We start from the raw sequence: 16,816 nt of genomic DNA, 5'->3' as shown, positions 1-16,816 counted from the left end.
TTGGCGAATCTCAGGAAGCATGGAAGTTTTGAAGGATGCAGTACTCCGACAACTAACGACTGATGCCGGCAGTTTGTTCCATGCTTCAGCAACTCTTAGCATGAAAAAATGTTTCCGAAAGTCATGGAAGCGGTGCTGTTTTCTGACTGTGTAACATGTCCACAGGTGTTAGACAGGCTTCTTTACGACGGGCTTCTTTCAGTTTCCGTCTACCAAATCCACTCACAAGGCTTTGGTTGGCCCAAGGCTATAGTAGAAAACACTTACCCAAGATGCCACACAGTGGGACTGAACCTGGAACCATGTGGTTGGTAAGCAACCTACTTACCACACAGCCACTCCTATGATTTTTTACCACACAGCCACTCTTGTGCCTACTTACCACACAGCCACTCCTACACTTGATTATTAAAGGTGCAAAAATATCCTGAAAATATCACCAAAACTGCTGCTCAGAATTTCACGTTCCTGCTCATCAAGCACAGGAATGTGAAACTCTGAGTAGCAGTTTTTATGATGTTTTTGCCTCTTTAATAATAAAGTATATTACTCTACCTCTAGTATTCAAGTACTATTTTTTCCCACTTTGTTTCACATTTATGTGCTTACTCAAGTATATATATATATATATATATATATATATATATAATGTTTATATATATATAATGTTTATATATGCTTAATTTGTTGTTGTCACTTCATTTAGTGAAGTAACAACATCCAAGCAAAACAAATATTTGTACTGTACTTTGTTACTAAGTACTTTACATTAAATTCTGATTCTCTCAGAGGATATGTGTGTGTGTGTGTGTGTGTATGTATATATATATGTATATATATATATATATATATATATCTTTCCTTGTTAACATGGTTGGGTGTGTCGTCATGGTATAAGTCAGTTTTAATACGTGTATGTACATTATGATATGTACACCCACATACACCTTGAGGAAATTGTGTGTGTGTATATATATATATATATATATATGGGAGAATTTACGAAAAAAAACAACAACAGACGAGGACAGGTGGTGTAAACAACAAAAGGATGGGATCTTTTTTAAAACGGGGGCCACATTTTTCATTAATGTTTTACGTAGTGTTTTTGGTACCGAAAGACTTTCAAACTTCGTATACTTATCTATTTTTTGTTATAGAACAGAAAAATAATTTTGTATTCGAATTTATTTCATGTAAAAAATTGTCTTATTTTGATAATTTCAACCAATCACTGACAAGTATTCAGTTGTTTACATTTACTCCTTTGGCTGATTAAGCCATAGCTTCGTTTTATTTGCTTTTTTCATTTTAAATTTGCTTTTTCATTTTCTTTTTTTTTCTTCGTTTTATTTTCTTTTTTCTTTTTAAATTTGCTGTTTTACCCTAACCCTAACCCTATCACCGATAGAATTGTTTCAGAATCGTTTGTTTATGTAGTCGGCACTTAATGTACATCGGCTGAATGGACGTCAGTGATTGGTTGAAATTACAGAAATACGACAACTTTAACATGGAATAACTTAGGGATTTCTTTTTTTTTTTAAGAAGACTAAGAGAAAAAGATGTTTTATATGACACATTCTACCAGTGTTCCAAGTTTCAAAGTGTTTCGTTAATGAAAAATGTGGCCCCCGTTTTAAAAAAGATCCAAAGGATGTATTAGTTTAACGCTCGGGAATAGAGAAAGTCTTTAATCACCTGATGAAGGCTAAGCAGGTGGAAACTTTGAAGTTACTGTCAACACTTCTTGTTAAAGAGTAATATACACTCTACAAAAAATATTGAGTAATCCTTCAGTTTGCTGTAAAATTGTTTTTATTATAACTTGTGTTGTGGAAGGATCCTGACCACTCCCAAATGACCAAAAATGGACTGACACATTTTAATAAAATAAAGAAACTGCGCATCGGCACTTGATAATCAGCAGTTGACAGTGTTGATCGTTTGTATTGGATTACTGTTTTAGTTTAATATCGTACCTACAAAGGTAGCGAGCTGGCAGAATTGTTAGCATGCCAGGCAAAATGCTGAGCGGTATTTCGTCTGCCGTTACGTTCTGAGTTCAAATTCTGCCGAGGTCGACTTTGCCTTTCATCCTTTCGGAGTCGATTAAATAAGTAAGTTATGCACTGGGGTCAATGTAATCGACGTAATCCCTTTGTCTGTCCTTGTTTGTCCCCTCTATGTTTAGCCCACTGTGAGCAATAAAAGAAATAAATATCATATCTACGTTTGGCATAGTACGGAAGCAGAAAGCACGTTCTCATCATCATCGTTTAACGTCCGCTTTCCATGCTAGCATGGGTTGGACGATTTGACTGAGAACTGGTGAAACCGGATGGCAACACCAGGCTCCAGTCTGATTTGGCAGAGTTTCTACAGCTGGATGCCCTTCCTAACGCCAACCACTCAGAGAGTGTAGTGGGTGCTTTTACGTGTCACCCGCACGAAAACGGCCACGCTCGAAATGGTGTCTTTTATGTGCCACCCGCACAAGCCAGTCCAGGGGCACTGGCAACAATCTCGCTCGAAAATCCTACGGGAGCCAGTCAGGCGGTACTGGCAACGGCCATGCTCAAAATGGTGCATCTCATGTGCCACCCGCACAAGAACCAGTCCAGTGGCACTGGCAACGATCTTACTTGGCTTGCCGGGTCTTCTCACGCACAGCACATTTCCAAAGGTCTCGGTCAGTAGTCATCGCCTCGGTGAGGCCCAATGTACGAAGGTCTTGCCTCACCACCTCAGCCCAGGTCTTCCTGGGCCTACCTCTTCCACGGGTTCCCTCAACTGTTAGGGTGTGGCACTTTTTCACACAGCTATCCTCATCCATTCTCACCACATGTCCATACCAGCGCAATCGTCTCTCTTGCACGCCACAACTGATGCTTCTAATGTTCAGCTTTTCTCTCAAGATACTTACACTCTGACGGGTATTCACATTCACATTACACATCCAACGGAGCATACTGGCTTCATTCCTTGCTAGCTTACGTATGTCCTCAGCAGTTACAGCCCATGTTTCACTGCCATGTAGCATGGATGTTCGTACGCATGCGTCATACAGTCTGCCTTTTACTCTGAGTGAGAGTCCCTTTGTCGCCAGCAGGGGTAAGAGCTCTCTAAACTTTGCCCAGGCTATTCTTATTCTAGTAGCTACGCTTTCAGCGCACCCACCCCCGCTACTAACTTGGTCGCCCAGATAGCGGAAGCTATCGACTACCTCTAGTTTTTCACCCTGGAATGAGATAGAAGTTGTTTCCTGTTTGTTTACAGTCTTTATTGCACCTGAACATCTGCCACAAACAAAAACTAACTTGCTAGTTAACCTGCCTTTGATGTTGCTGCACCTCTTATGTGTCCATAGCTTGCACCGGGTACATCTTATAGAGTTACTACCTACTCCTTTTCTACATACTGAGCAGGGCCATCTACCTGAAGGGGTTTGTGTTTTATCTACCTTCCTACTTATTAGGATTTTGGTTTTAGCTAGGTTGACTCTAAGGCCCTTCAATTCTAGACCTTGCTTCCACACCTGAAACTTCTCCTCTAGTTCTGATAGTGACTCCGCAATTAGGGCAAGGTCATCAGCATAGAGGAGCTCCCAGGGGCAACCTGTCTTGAACTCCTCTGTGATTGCCTGGAGGACTATGGTAAATAAGAGGGGGCTGAGGACGGAACCTTGGTGGACCCCTACCTCTACCCGGAATTCATTGCTGTGTGAACATATTAATTCTGTGAAAGGTTATTCTAGATAACCATATCCAAATATTTATTTGGGTAATACTATTCCTACACCATTGAGCACACCCCAACATCGTCATAACATTACGGCAACAAGATATTCGAAGACAACAACTTGACATAAAAACAAATTTAAATATATATTGTTTTAGCTTTTGAATAATGCTGGCCAACATTAGCCCTGATCTGAAGGCTGTTCCGTCCCAGGGTTACCCGTTCACAGTTGAGTGAACTGGAACAATGAGAAATGGAAAGTTTTGTTCAAGTAAACAACACAGAAAGTACTTGGCCTAGTTGTTAGGATAATGTACTTGTGATAGCTAGATCATGGATGTGATTCCTGGACTGGGTGGCGTGTTGCGTCCTTGAGCAAAACACTTCATTTCATGTTGTTCCAGTCTACTCAACTGTAAATGAATAGGCCTGTGATGAAATAGCTTTTAGATGAGGAGAAGTGTTGGCCTGCTCATCTAGTCAGTGGGGTACTGTCGTTTGAAAGCTAAAACAATGTGAAACACATTGTGACTGCAACATCTGATAGTCTGGTATATACATCCATCCATCAATCAATCAAACCATCAGATATATATATCAGATAGTCTGGTATGTCAAACTGAGTAATGATATTTTGAATGCATTTGATATGTATGTTTTACTGGGATGTACCCAAGGAGGAGGGCAGAGGGGCACGTGCCCCCCTTAAGAAAAAAAGTGTGCCATTCTAAATAATGTTATGCCCTTTTCTCCAGGAATTGTATTCCCTTCTGACCTTATGCCCTCCTCTCGAAAAATTCCTGGGACCGCGCCTAGTTTCGGATCACTGTGCAATAAATAAAAAGAAAATTCATCATTTACACAAGACCTTACTCAGTCAAGACATTTTGACTCGAGTCGTTAATCCTGGTAACATGTAGAGGGAAGTACTGGAAGAGGAAATCTCAGGAAGACGTGTTGAAGTATTGAAGGCTGATCTCAAAATGCTGAACCTTATGAAGGAGACGACAGAGGAATGGGATACGTAATGCATCGTTGTATTCAGGAAGACCTGCCCACCACAACAGAATTGAAATCCTAAAACCAAAGTGCCACGTAAAACGCATTGGTGTGGGTGCTGGTGTCACGTAAAAAGCAAGCACCCAGTACACTCCGTGGAGTGGTTGGCGTTAGGAAGGGCATCCAACTGTAGAAACCAAGCCAAAACAGAGTATGGTGACTGGTGCAGCTTCTGAACTTACCAGTTCCTGTCAAACTGTCCAACCCATGCTAGCATGGAAAACAGACGTTAATTGTTGATGATGATGATATGTATATTCAAAACATCCTTGACCACTGCTGTAAAACAAAAGCAATGACAAAATAAAGGCACCATGAAACTTTTCGAAATAGCTATTTAAGATCTATTTTAAAACGGGGGCCACAGTATTTTCTTAACGAAACACTTTGAAACTTGGAGCACTGGTAGAATGTGTCATATAAAACATCTTTTTCTCTTAGTCTTCTTAAAAAAAAAAAGAAATCCCTAAGTTATTCCATGTTAAAGTTGTCGTATTTCTGTAATTTCAACCAATCACTGACGTCTATTCAGCTGAATAAGCGTTACTGCTGGGCGGTCATAAAAATGTTATTCCCTGTGACATATTTCATCCGGTTTAATCGTAATTTATACGCATATATTGTTTATATAATAAATTACGCTGTGCGTATCTATGTGTGTAACAATTTTAGAGTTCGGATTCTCGAGTTACGGTTAGTTTTAGGTTTAGGGTTAGGGTTAGGGTTACGGTTAACAGTCTAGTTAGGGTTAGGGTTAGGAGATTAATACGATATACACCGTTACAGCGCTAACTGTTTTCAACTGAATAGACGTCAGTGATTAGAAGAAATTATCGAAATAAGACAATTTTTTACATGAAATAAATTCGAATACCAAAATATTTTTCTGTTCTATAACACAAAATAGATAAGTATACGAAGTTTGAAAGTCTTTCCGTACCAAAAACACTACGTAAAACATTAATGAAAACTGTGGCCCCCGTTTTAAAATAGATCCGCTATTTAAAATTTTATGGCGCCACATTCAAATATATATATATTTTATTTGCTACAAACAAATATTGTAAATCTATAAATATTATAGTATTTATAGATTTTCCATAGAAAATCTACCGTGCGATAGTGGGAACCAACTATAATTAACATTATATTAACGTTTTATATAAATACTCACAGATGACTAAACCACTTTTTGTGGGGGGAGATTTATTATTTTTTTTTTTTGTAAGGTTGTCTTTTTTTAATCTGATTTTATTTTGTTCATTCCTTATTGAACAGATTTCTCATCTAAGGTGTTTCAGTAGTGACTATCCTGGCCTTCGTTCAGACATTGTGTATCTAGGATTACATTATCCAATGTGACCTTCCTATTTTGAAGGTAGTAGGAAGTGATGTATAACGAAGTGATTAGAGCGTTAGGTTCGCAACTGTAAGGTCCATGTATTTGGTGTTCGAACCGGGTGACGCATTGTGGTCTTTAGTAAAGCACTTCATTTCACGTTACTCCAATCCATTCAGCTTAAAACGAATAGCTGCCTATTGCTGGTGTAACTGTCTCACCCTCCAAGTGTCACATCCTTGATATTCTGCTTTATCAAGGTAAGGGGGGGGGGGTCAAGAATGTTTCTCTGTCTGCTCACAACTACATTGGCGCCTAATACAATTTGCCACCAAAATCATACTCAGTTGCAAGCGATGGCTGTGATCTTGGAGTGATTTGAGTGAGAGTTGGTTGGTATTTCTAGCATTAGAATGATCACATAAGTGGTACCTGCTCTGACTTGATAATCAAGATGTGTCTAGGCTCAAGGTAGCTCTGATCGAGCAGACCCGTGATCAAAAGTGTTCCAACCGTGACTAACTTGTCATTATGAATATGAGAGGCTAAAAATACGTTGTTTATTTTGTTCGTTCTGTTTTTTAAAGTTGACAATTTGAATTGAGAGAGATTTGGCTGCTATTTCTAGTAGGAAAAGTGACCACATTGGAGAAGCTCCACACATTGGTTCATTCTTTATTTTTATTCATTTGGAGAATGCGGTGAAATAGTTGGAGAAAAGGTAAAAATATATCAAAACACGAAATGAAGCGTTAAAACCATTCACCTGTAGAAATAGATACAATAGAAATAATAATAGTAATAATAATAGAAAGATCAACACAAAAGCAAAGCATTCCTGACATAATTTAGTCGGGTCTATCTGTACTGTTGACTTCTTAGTAAACTCGACCTTTTCTCTCATACGAAGATGCAGTAACTCCTTGTCGCTCCCTCTCTCATTCTTTTGTCTCTTTCTCCTTTTCCTTTCTCATTCTCTTTCTGAATCTTTCTTCTCCTCACTTACCTCTATCTTTCTCGCCTCCTCTTTCTTTCTTTTTTATTCCCCTTGGTTTTTATTCTCTTTCTCCTTGTTTCCTTTGTCCTCACTTCTTTCTCACCAGTCAGCAGAATGTAAAGGGAAATAACCAAAGACTGCAAAACCAGTTTCTTTATGTGACCTCCCCCTCTCCCGCGTTGTATCTTTGTTGGTCCCAACAATAATGTCTTAACTTAGTCACAAAGCCAAGCATGTACGTGTGATTATGTGCCAATGTAGCGAGATGGGTAGTCACACCCCACCCTCTAACAAATAACTAGTATTTAGCTAAGCGATTCCCAGAAGGTTAAAACACAAAGTCGGCTCGGGCGGGATTTGAACTTGGAACATAAATTAATGCAATGTTCTCTGGCCAGACTTATAGTGAAAGTCATTCCAGCTGTGATCATCTCAACCTTTCTTCAGGCATAATGTACCTTTGGACAACACTATCCAATGTGACCTAAAGAGAGTAGGTGTAATTGGGCCTTATTTTCTCACGAGTTGAGCAAGCACTTAGTGTAAAAAACCATTATGAAAGGACATCTAAGTACACGGTAGCCAATGCTGCTTAATAATATCAACTTATTTGCTATGCTGCTCTGGGGAAACATTTATAGAATTGATTTGCTTCTTGCAAGATGTTCCATAAACACGACTGATGACAACTAATCAACAAAGTTTGTAAATCCTTTCCAATATAGCCAGTCACATATGACAGCTAGTAGACGACGGGATTCCATATATAATATCATGGAAAATCCTAGAGAATCCAGGCCCCTACATAAACGGGACCAACCGCTGTAAATTATGCATAGCAGAACGGGTGAGGATCCTAAAGGACTCCCTAGACTCGGGGAACATCTTGAACTCCAGAACAAAGGTCTTCGTACTGTGCTTGCATTTCAGGAAATTCCTGCTAGCCTATTGGAACCCATGAGATAGCAGGGCCACTGGCAATCAATAGCAAAGGGACACAACCGCCTTTGTTGACACTGGCGATCGATAGCGAAGGGGAGACAATCCCCTTTGTTGACATTGAGTAACGAGCTCCTTTCCTCCTCCATATTCTAGAGAGGCCTTTAGCTCACAAGTTTGGGGATTTGATGATACGCCATAAAGCCAGTCCTTTTGTGGTTATGAAACCTAAGGTAATCCCATAAACCGACCTTATCTCACACACACACACACACACGCGCACACACACATATATAAATTAATCAAATAGATGTATTATAAAACTATTCCGCGCAAACAATAACAGCCATACCAACATTATCAGCTGCCCCACGGATATCACTATGGTTTCGACACCTGGGCAGTACCGTTCAATCCAGTGGTGTCAACAGTACTAAAATAAGTGTTCTTTGGGAACAAACATACCTTAGATATCACCACATCTGTTCAATCTTAATTCTAGGAAGGATTAAACACTAACATTATTGTAGCACAATTTTAAAGATATATTTTTTTAACGCATAATAGAACAGCATAAAAAAATTTATCAACAACCAGCCATGAGAATCGAACTCACATCCCTTTGATTTTCGGCCAAGTGCTCTACCATTAAGCTAAACTGCTTTACTGATAAATTCTCCTGTAATTTTTGATCTTATGGTTGTCTACATATGACGTAATCTACATCAGTGCTTCTCAAACTATCTGATGTGGCGTACCGGCATTCCCCCCCCCCCCCCAATGTGTCAGGGACTGCTAATATTTTTTTAGTAATATTAATTTATACCGGAAACAATATATATAATGAATATAATAAAAGTTGACAATTTTTTTTTATCTTATATTTATTTTGTAAACAAATAATACAATATTACATCAGCATTTTATAATGTTTCTTTTATGGAAACTCGTTGCGTACTGGCAGCCGATGGCTCGCAGACCACCACTTTGAGTACCGCTAATCTACATTACATCTAGCGTTTCTGGATGACTTTTTAAGTTCTAAAATTGCAGAAAAATTTGTCAGTAAAGCAGTTTAGCTTAATGGTAGGTCACTTTGACCGGAAATCAAAGGGATATGAGTTCGATTTTCATGGCTAGTTGTTGACAGATTTTCCTGCTCTGTAAGGATTTTATCCTATATATGCTGTTCTATCAGTATATATGCGTTGAGAAATATATCTTTATAATTGTGCAACAATACATTTCAGCGCTTCAAAAAAGGTTAAAATGAACTTAATGTTTGTTTACATATGACGTAACTAACATTGTTGAAGAAACACATTTACCCTATGTACAAAAAACAATATCGGTAAATAAATTCAATAAGAAAACCTATAACCGATTCCTAAATTATCTAAATAGCGACCAAGCTCTTGAAGTCCATACAGATAATATTCCCACCAGTCTTCCATAGTTATTAAATTATATACTATTCTCTCCAAAACAAAACAAACTCGATTGAACTTAATTTAACTAATAAAACTAATTCTTAGTGAATTATACTATTTCATAATCCAAAAGTTAATAATTAAAACACAACATACGTATTAAATATTCGTTATCCTTACATGCTTTAATGTTAAACTTATACCAGTAACTTAATAGATAATACCAAAATATCCTTATAAATAGGAACTAATAAAAGAATACCTGTAATTGACAATTATTATAATATGGTGGTTGTATACTCCTCATACAGAGTCTGACTACCCTTGTACTTACACCTTAGATTCATCATGGTGTCTGATGTGACTTTTGAAACCAGACATTGTATTGAAAAGACACCCACATAGATTGCATCTGATGTGGACCACCAAGAGCTGCAGTTAAGTTCTAATCTCTGTGGATTTTAAAATGTCTTTTGAGGCCTCCGTTAGATGTGCAGACCTTATAGCTTACATGGCATTGAAAGATGTGCACATTTATATATAGGCAGAGTAGTTGGTGGATGTTCGTTTTTCACGGTTTCGCAAATGAGGTTTGAGCCCAGCAAAAGAAAGGCATCGTCTGTTACAAACTGTGCGCCCCAAAAGGTTGCTGAGATTCAACTTCTCGATCACAGCATTCTTTTTTAAATCTCTTTTGAGTATTGCATGTGTCATTCTGGCCTCTTCAAAAGCTCTCACTCCACTCCACACTTTTATTCGTCATTAATCTAGTACAACTAGTTGCATGATCGGATCGTCGGCAACTAAACTGGCAACCCCACCAGGCTCGCTTGGTGAGGAGGATGGTTGTTGGGACACCCTGCGGGACGAAAAATAAGACCCGTCAAAGGGCGGAGGAGCTCATGAGTAGTCAACGGCCATCCAACAAATGTGTGTGTGTATATTAGTTTTTAAAAATATATATATCAGAAAGAAGCACTCTAAAGAATAGAGCAGTAATTATTGCAACAAAAATTTTATATCTTGTACATACAGTTATCCAAAGTTTCGCATCTACAAAGCCTTGTGAACAGCTCGTCAGACTTTATACAAAAAGACAAAATTTTTTTAATCTCTACGTCGCGGACGTGAGGAAACGCTCGGAAAACGAGAAATACGTCTTAACAAAAAACGTTAGTGAGTACGGGTTATTTTCCCTGAACTAGAGGTAAAAACAACTCTTATAGACCCGAAGAGGCCTAACTAGCAAACGGGGAGATCCAGTTTTCCAGTAAGTAGCGCTTGAATAGTCGGAAAACACTTCTTTCTGGCTATTTAACGCGCCAGTCCTTCAGAATTTTGGCTTATAGAATTTTGCGTATAGTCCTTAAGAATTTTGGCTCTCTCCGCGATGCAGATCTTGTAACGGCCACTTCCATTAATACATGGGCCCGGACGATCAATTAATGTTTTTTGTTAAGACGTATTTCTCGTTTTCCGACCGTTTCCTCACGTCCGCGGTCTTTTGATATAGTGTCTGAGGAGCTGTCTACAAGGCTTTTAGCTTTGTGGATGCGAAACCTTGGGTAACTCTATGTTTAAGATATAAAATTTTTGTTGTAATATATATATATATATATATATATATATATATATATATATATATATATATACAAACACAGGGTGGATCCCCCCCCCCCAAAAAAAAACAGAACCCATAAAAATTTTATTAAATCCTACAAAGGTCCAGCAAATTTCTTGAAATTTGCTGGACTTAAACTTCCGTCTGTGTACGATCATTCCCTTTGCATAAAAGTCATGTTCTTTTCAAAATACGCTCCAAATGGTATACGTCTCGCAAAATTGTCAATTACACGAACACATTCCTCTCAGAGGATTTCCCTGATTTCTGCTGTGATTGTTGCCTTCAGTTCACCAATCGTTTGAGGGGGTGTTCTGGTAAATATTATTCTTGAGATACCCCCACAGATAAAAATCTAGGGCGTTCAAGTCCGACGAATGCGGTGTCCACTCAACGTCATACTTCCTGCTGATCAGTCTCTTCTGAAATCGCTCTCTCAGCCAAGCTAGGGAGTCATTTGATGCGTGGCGGGGGGGGGGGGGGTCCATCTTACTGGAACCACTGTTCATCTCGATCTATCCCTCTGCGTCGTTTTATTCTAACAGTTTTATTCAAAGATTTGTGGTTTTTGGGGGTCACCCTATATATATATATATATATATAAATATATATATGTGTGTGTGAAACTTTGTTTAGCTTCAGTCCTTAGTTTTTCCAAAAACATGAAAACTTAAGCCATAAAATATATAATCATGCAACTAACTCTCATTCCCCAAAATTACTGACCTTGTGCTAAAATTTGAGGCCATTATTAATTATTACTATTTCCATAATGTAATTTATTGTGATATTCTGCAGAGGTCGATTTAACCTTTCATCTTTTCGAGGTCGATAAAGTACCAGTTACGTACTGGTGTCGATGTAATCCACTTAGACCCTCCCACAAAATTGCTATCCTTGTGCCAAAATTTGAAATAGATATTACTATCAGTTTTGTTAGGGTGATACAGAAAGTAACGCGCTGAGCAGTAATTAATTTCGTTAATTAATGACCGACTTCAAATCCTGATAATCAGCTTCGACATTGCATTTTATCACATCGCTAGTCACCAGAAGATATTTGTTACATTCATTTCAATAGACTACAACTCTGTGTGTGTGTGTGTTGGTTCAAATTACATTATGCAAGTGAAGGAAGGCGGCGAGCTGGCAGAAACGTTAGCACGCTGGGCGAAATGCTTGGCGGTATTTCGTCTGCCATTACGTTCTGAGTTCAAATTCCGCCGAGGTCGACTTTTTTTTTTCATCCTTTCGGGATCGATAAAGTAAGTACCAGTTACGCACTGAGGTCGATGTAATCGACTTAATCCCTTTGTCTGTCCTTGTTTGTCCCCTCTATGTTTAGCCCCTTGTGGGCAATAAAGAAATAAGAAACGTTAGCACGCCGGACGAAATGCTTAGCTAGTCTGTCTATACGTTTTGAGTTCAGATTCCGCCGAGGTCGACTTTGCCTTTCATCCTTTCGGGTTGTAAATTAAATACCTTTTGTGTACTGGGATCGATATAATCGACTGGCCCCTTCCCCCAAAATTTCGGGCCTTGTGCCTAGAGTAGAAAAGATTATGCAAGTGAAAGCGCATGGCTTAGTGGTTAGGGTATTTGGCTCACGATCGTAAGGTCGTGAGTTCGATTCCCGGCGACACGTTGTGTCCTTGAGTAAGACATTGTATTTCAAGTCGCTCTAGTCAACACAGCTGACAAAACGCATAGTGCCTGTATTTCAAAGGGTCAGCCTTTTCACATTCTGCAGCATGCTGAATCTCCCTGAGAACTACGTGAAAAGTATGTGTCAGTGGAGTGTTCAGCCACTTGCATGTTAATTCCACAAGTAGGTTGTTCTGTTGATCAGATCAACAGGAACCCTCGTCGTCGTAACCGACGGAGTGCCAGTTTTTTAAAGTTTTTATATATTATGCAAAAGAAATTTATACAGGGTCAAGGGATTACCAACTGCCTGTGATATCCCAGACCCGGAGTAGCGTTGTGGACAGAGGCGACAACAGGACTCTTCATTTAGTATGTAAAGATTCAAATTTAGAGTATGAATGTTGGTGACCAAATGTTGGAAAGGGTTTTAACAGCCATTCTGCCAATTCTTTCGATCTTAAAAATATAAACTAGTAGAATCTGTGGGAATTCTATATTTTGTAAATGAGCATTCTTATTTGTATTTTGGTGTATAGATTTATAAATCTTCATAGGATTATTTCGTACCAGTCATGAACTACGGTAGCAAACTGTTCCCCTTGTGCTCTAAATAAGAAACCATTATGATTAAAGATTTCAATTATGCCATCGATTCCGTTTCACAATTGTCATAGTTAGCGACTCATTTGCTTCTTCTCTTCTCATATCCTGGATGCTGCGGACAGGGCGAGATCCACAGCTTCTGTGGCCGAGCGGAACAAAATCCTAAAATACTGCGATCTGTCGGCCAACTACATTTTTCATCCTGTGGCGTTCGAGACGTTTGGTGGGGTCGGACCACTAACTGCGAGATTCCTGTCTTCGCTGGCAACTCGGCTAGCAGAGGTAACTGGTGAGGCTCGTGAGGGCACTTGGCTGTTCCAGCGCATCAGCCTCGCCATCACCCGCGGCAACGCTGCAAGCGTGCTGGCGAGCCTCAATAGCCATTAGAGAGATTTCCCAGCGCCCCCAACTTTTCAACCTAAGGTGGTTAATTGTTTTTTTTTTTCTCTTTTACTTTTTAATTTTTTCAATTGTGTTCTCTGTTTTGTCCAATTTTCTGATTTAATTTTGTAAAACTAGATTAATAAAATAAATATTCTCTGCTAATGTTGTTATAAGCGTGACACCACAATACATGTTGTGACTGGTAGAATAATATAGTTATAGATTTCTAATAGTTTTACAGTGATTGACTTGTCAATAAGATGGCGTATACAAGCCTTTGAGCGGGGGAATTTTGTGTGTGTGTATTGGTGACATCATAAGAATTTAGAAACTTTGAGAGAATGTAAAATAATACTCGGTTAATCTCTAGTTTAAGACTCGGTCACAAAAATGAAAAAAACAAAACAAATAGTGTTAATAGGTGTAAAATAATGCGTAGTGAACGAATATAAGAAAAAATGCGCGCTGACGAACGGTGGTGGGCGTGGAGAGAGAACTCGGAAAATTCACGATTAACCTAATTCTCGTTTGGAGAACGCTGTATCTCGACGTAGATAAAGCTATTCAGAATACCATGTAAATATTGGGTTCGTGGGACATGGACGTACCTCTCCTGTAAAAATGATAGGCGTTCTGCCATTATTTATAGCTTTATCTACTACGAGATTTACACTCTCTCTCTCCCTCCCTCCCTCTCTCTCTCCCTCCCTCTCTCCCTCCCTCTCTCCCTCCCTCTCTCTCTCCCTCCCTCTCTCCCTCCCTCTCTCTCTCCCTCCCCCTCTCTCTCTCTCTCTCTCTCTCTCACACACTCACACACACACACACACACACACACACACACACAGTTAACTGCGTGCTGCAGTACGTCATGTGGTAAGTCGAAAACAATTTTTAACTGAAATCACAATCCTAATGAAATCGGGAGAAAAGTTATAAATGTTAACGAACAATTTTCTCAGTCGAGAAGGGAAAGAATTTTTGAAAATTAAATTTCTAACAAGCCCATTCCATCAAATTATAATGCGCACACATTATGTGATTGGAAAGTTGATCACTTTCAATTTCACCTAAGTTAAAGTATAATGAAAATAAAGAACTTAAGATTCCTAGTTATAAAAAATGCTTTTAATAAACGTAATTAATTATTTATTGTATTATAGCCTTGAGCCTTCAGTTCCTGATGGAATCATAGGGTACATTTTGACGTAAGATGCGTCTTAGGCATTTTTAGACCTCTTGGATCCTATCCTTTAGATCTAGTTGATTTCTTTCAGAGAGAGAGAGAGAGAGAGAGAGAGAGAGAGAGAGAGAGAGAGTGTGTGCTGGCACCAGCCCAAGGTATCTACCTTACGTATTTATCGACACTGAAAGGGATGAAAAGCAAAGTTAACCTGAGCAATATTTTAACTCAAGCACAGACAACAGACACTTTTACTGCAGTGCTCCTCTGATAACTGGACTAATTCGCCACTATCTGATATTGTCCATTTCCTTACTTTATTCTTCCATCAGATCTTGTTTCATTATGAAACAATTCATTATTATTTCATTAGTTTTATTTTATTGCACAACATCGTCCCTTGAGCAACGTTCAGTGTTTTTTTTCTTCTTTTGTCTTGAAAATTACAGTGTGTAATCATAACTAGTTGTGTTGTCTTCTGTAAGATGTGTGTGTAAGGTCTGGAGTTTCAGTTACGTATTTTATATCTTTTCGGTTTTATATAATTCCCAAGGCCCCTATTAATTATAGTAATTGTTTCTTTTAGTCCCCCACCCCACATTCTGGATATATTTATTTCCAGATCCTTATAACTGGATAGAGGCGCAATGGTCCAGTGGTTAGGGCAGCGGACTCGCGGTTTCGCGTTGTGAGTGTTTATTGAGCGAAAACACCTAAAGTTCCACAAGGAACCCTGCCGTACTCTTTCACCACAACTTTCTCTCACTCTTACTTCCTGTTTCTGTTGTGCCCTGTAATTCAAAGGGGCCAGCCTTGTCACTGTGTCACGCTGAATATCCCCGAGAACTACGTTAAGGGTACACGTGTCTGTGGAGTGCTCAGCTACTTGCACGTTAATTTCACGAGCAGGCTGTTCCGTTGATCGGATCAACTGGAACCCTCGACGTCGTAAACGTTAATTTCACGAGCAGGCTGTTCCGTTGATCGGATCAACTGGAACCCTCGATGTCGTAAGCGACGGAGTGCCAACACACAACACATAACTGGATAATTAAACACTCCATTTTGGAGACATATTGTTTGTTAGAATTGATATATCGATTGAGAATTTTTGTTTCGGCGATCCCTGACAATATTTAGATAAATACGACATAATCTCTATTTCGACATGTCTTCTAGTATGGTAACTTTATCACACAGAGGCATTTTCTGGTGTACTCAGGAGAGCTGTTGACGATGTCTTTCAGAATTCAGTCAGTTTTGCCTTTTATCTCTGTTCGTTGTAAATAAATAAAAACGTAGCAATTTACCAATAGTCGATTTACTATTCCTCTCTCCTCGTTCCAATGTGAGACTTCATTATTAATTTTGCCTTTTTAGTTGACTTCGTTTGCTATCTCCCCAGTTAATAAAATAGATATTCTTCAATTCAATTCACTAAATTCACCTACAGATTTGAGCTAATGTGCTAATATAAAAATATATCGGAGGTTGTATTTATCCCTACTTAAACGTGAGTGTTCTGTTAGACAAACTATACTGCGGTAGTTACCATGAAAGAAACTCATTGGCTTGGCGGCGATCTTTCGGTACGAGTTCCTAAATATCGGCCTTTTCCCTAAAAAGTGTCTTCGGCGATTTTTACCAAAGATCGGCCTTTTCCGTAAAAAGTGTTGGAGAGAAACAGGGAAACGACGTCATAACGGCGAAAGACATACACAGAGCGCGATTTATTTTGAAGGGTTTAGAGTTAGGGTTAGGTTTACGGTTAGGGTTTGGGTTTTAGGGTTTGCGTTAGGAAATTTCGTCCCTAACCGTAACCCTAAACCGTAACCCTAAAACCCTGACACTAAAACCCTAACCCTAACACCATAGT

The 16,816-nt window shown here is 39.0% G+C and overlaps 1 protein-coding gene across 4 annotated transcripts in view; it reads left to right on the top strand.

Annotated features, from left to right (window-relative positions):
• The window catches only part of LOC106873032 (protein crumbs), a 207,477-nt gene that overhangs the window by 25,138 nt on the left and 165,523 nt on the right, over positions 1-16,816 (top strand). The window lies entirely within an intron of this gene.

Source organism: Octopus bimaculoides, chromosome 1 (assembly GCF_046866305.1).
Source record: "Octopus bimaculoides isolate indiv1 chromosome 1, ASM4686630v1, whole genome shotgun sequence".
In the NCBI taxonomy this organism is placed as follows: domain Eukaryota; kingdom Metazoa; phylum Mollusca; class Cephalopoda; order Octopoda; family Octopodidae; genus Octopus; species Octopus bimaculoides.
Note: the sequence above shows the minus strand (reverse complement) of the source record. Positions and strands in the feature narration are given on the sequence as shown.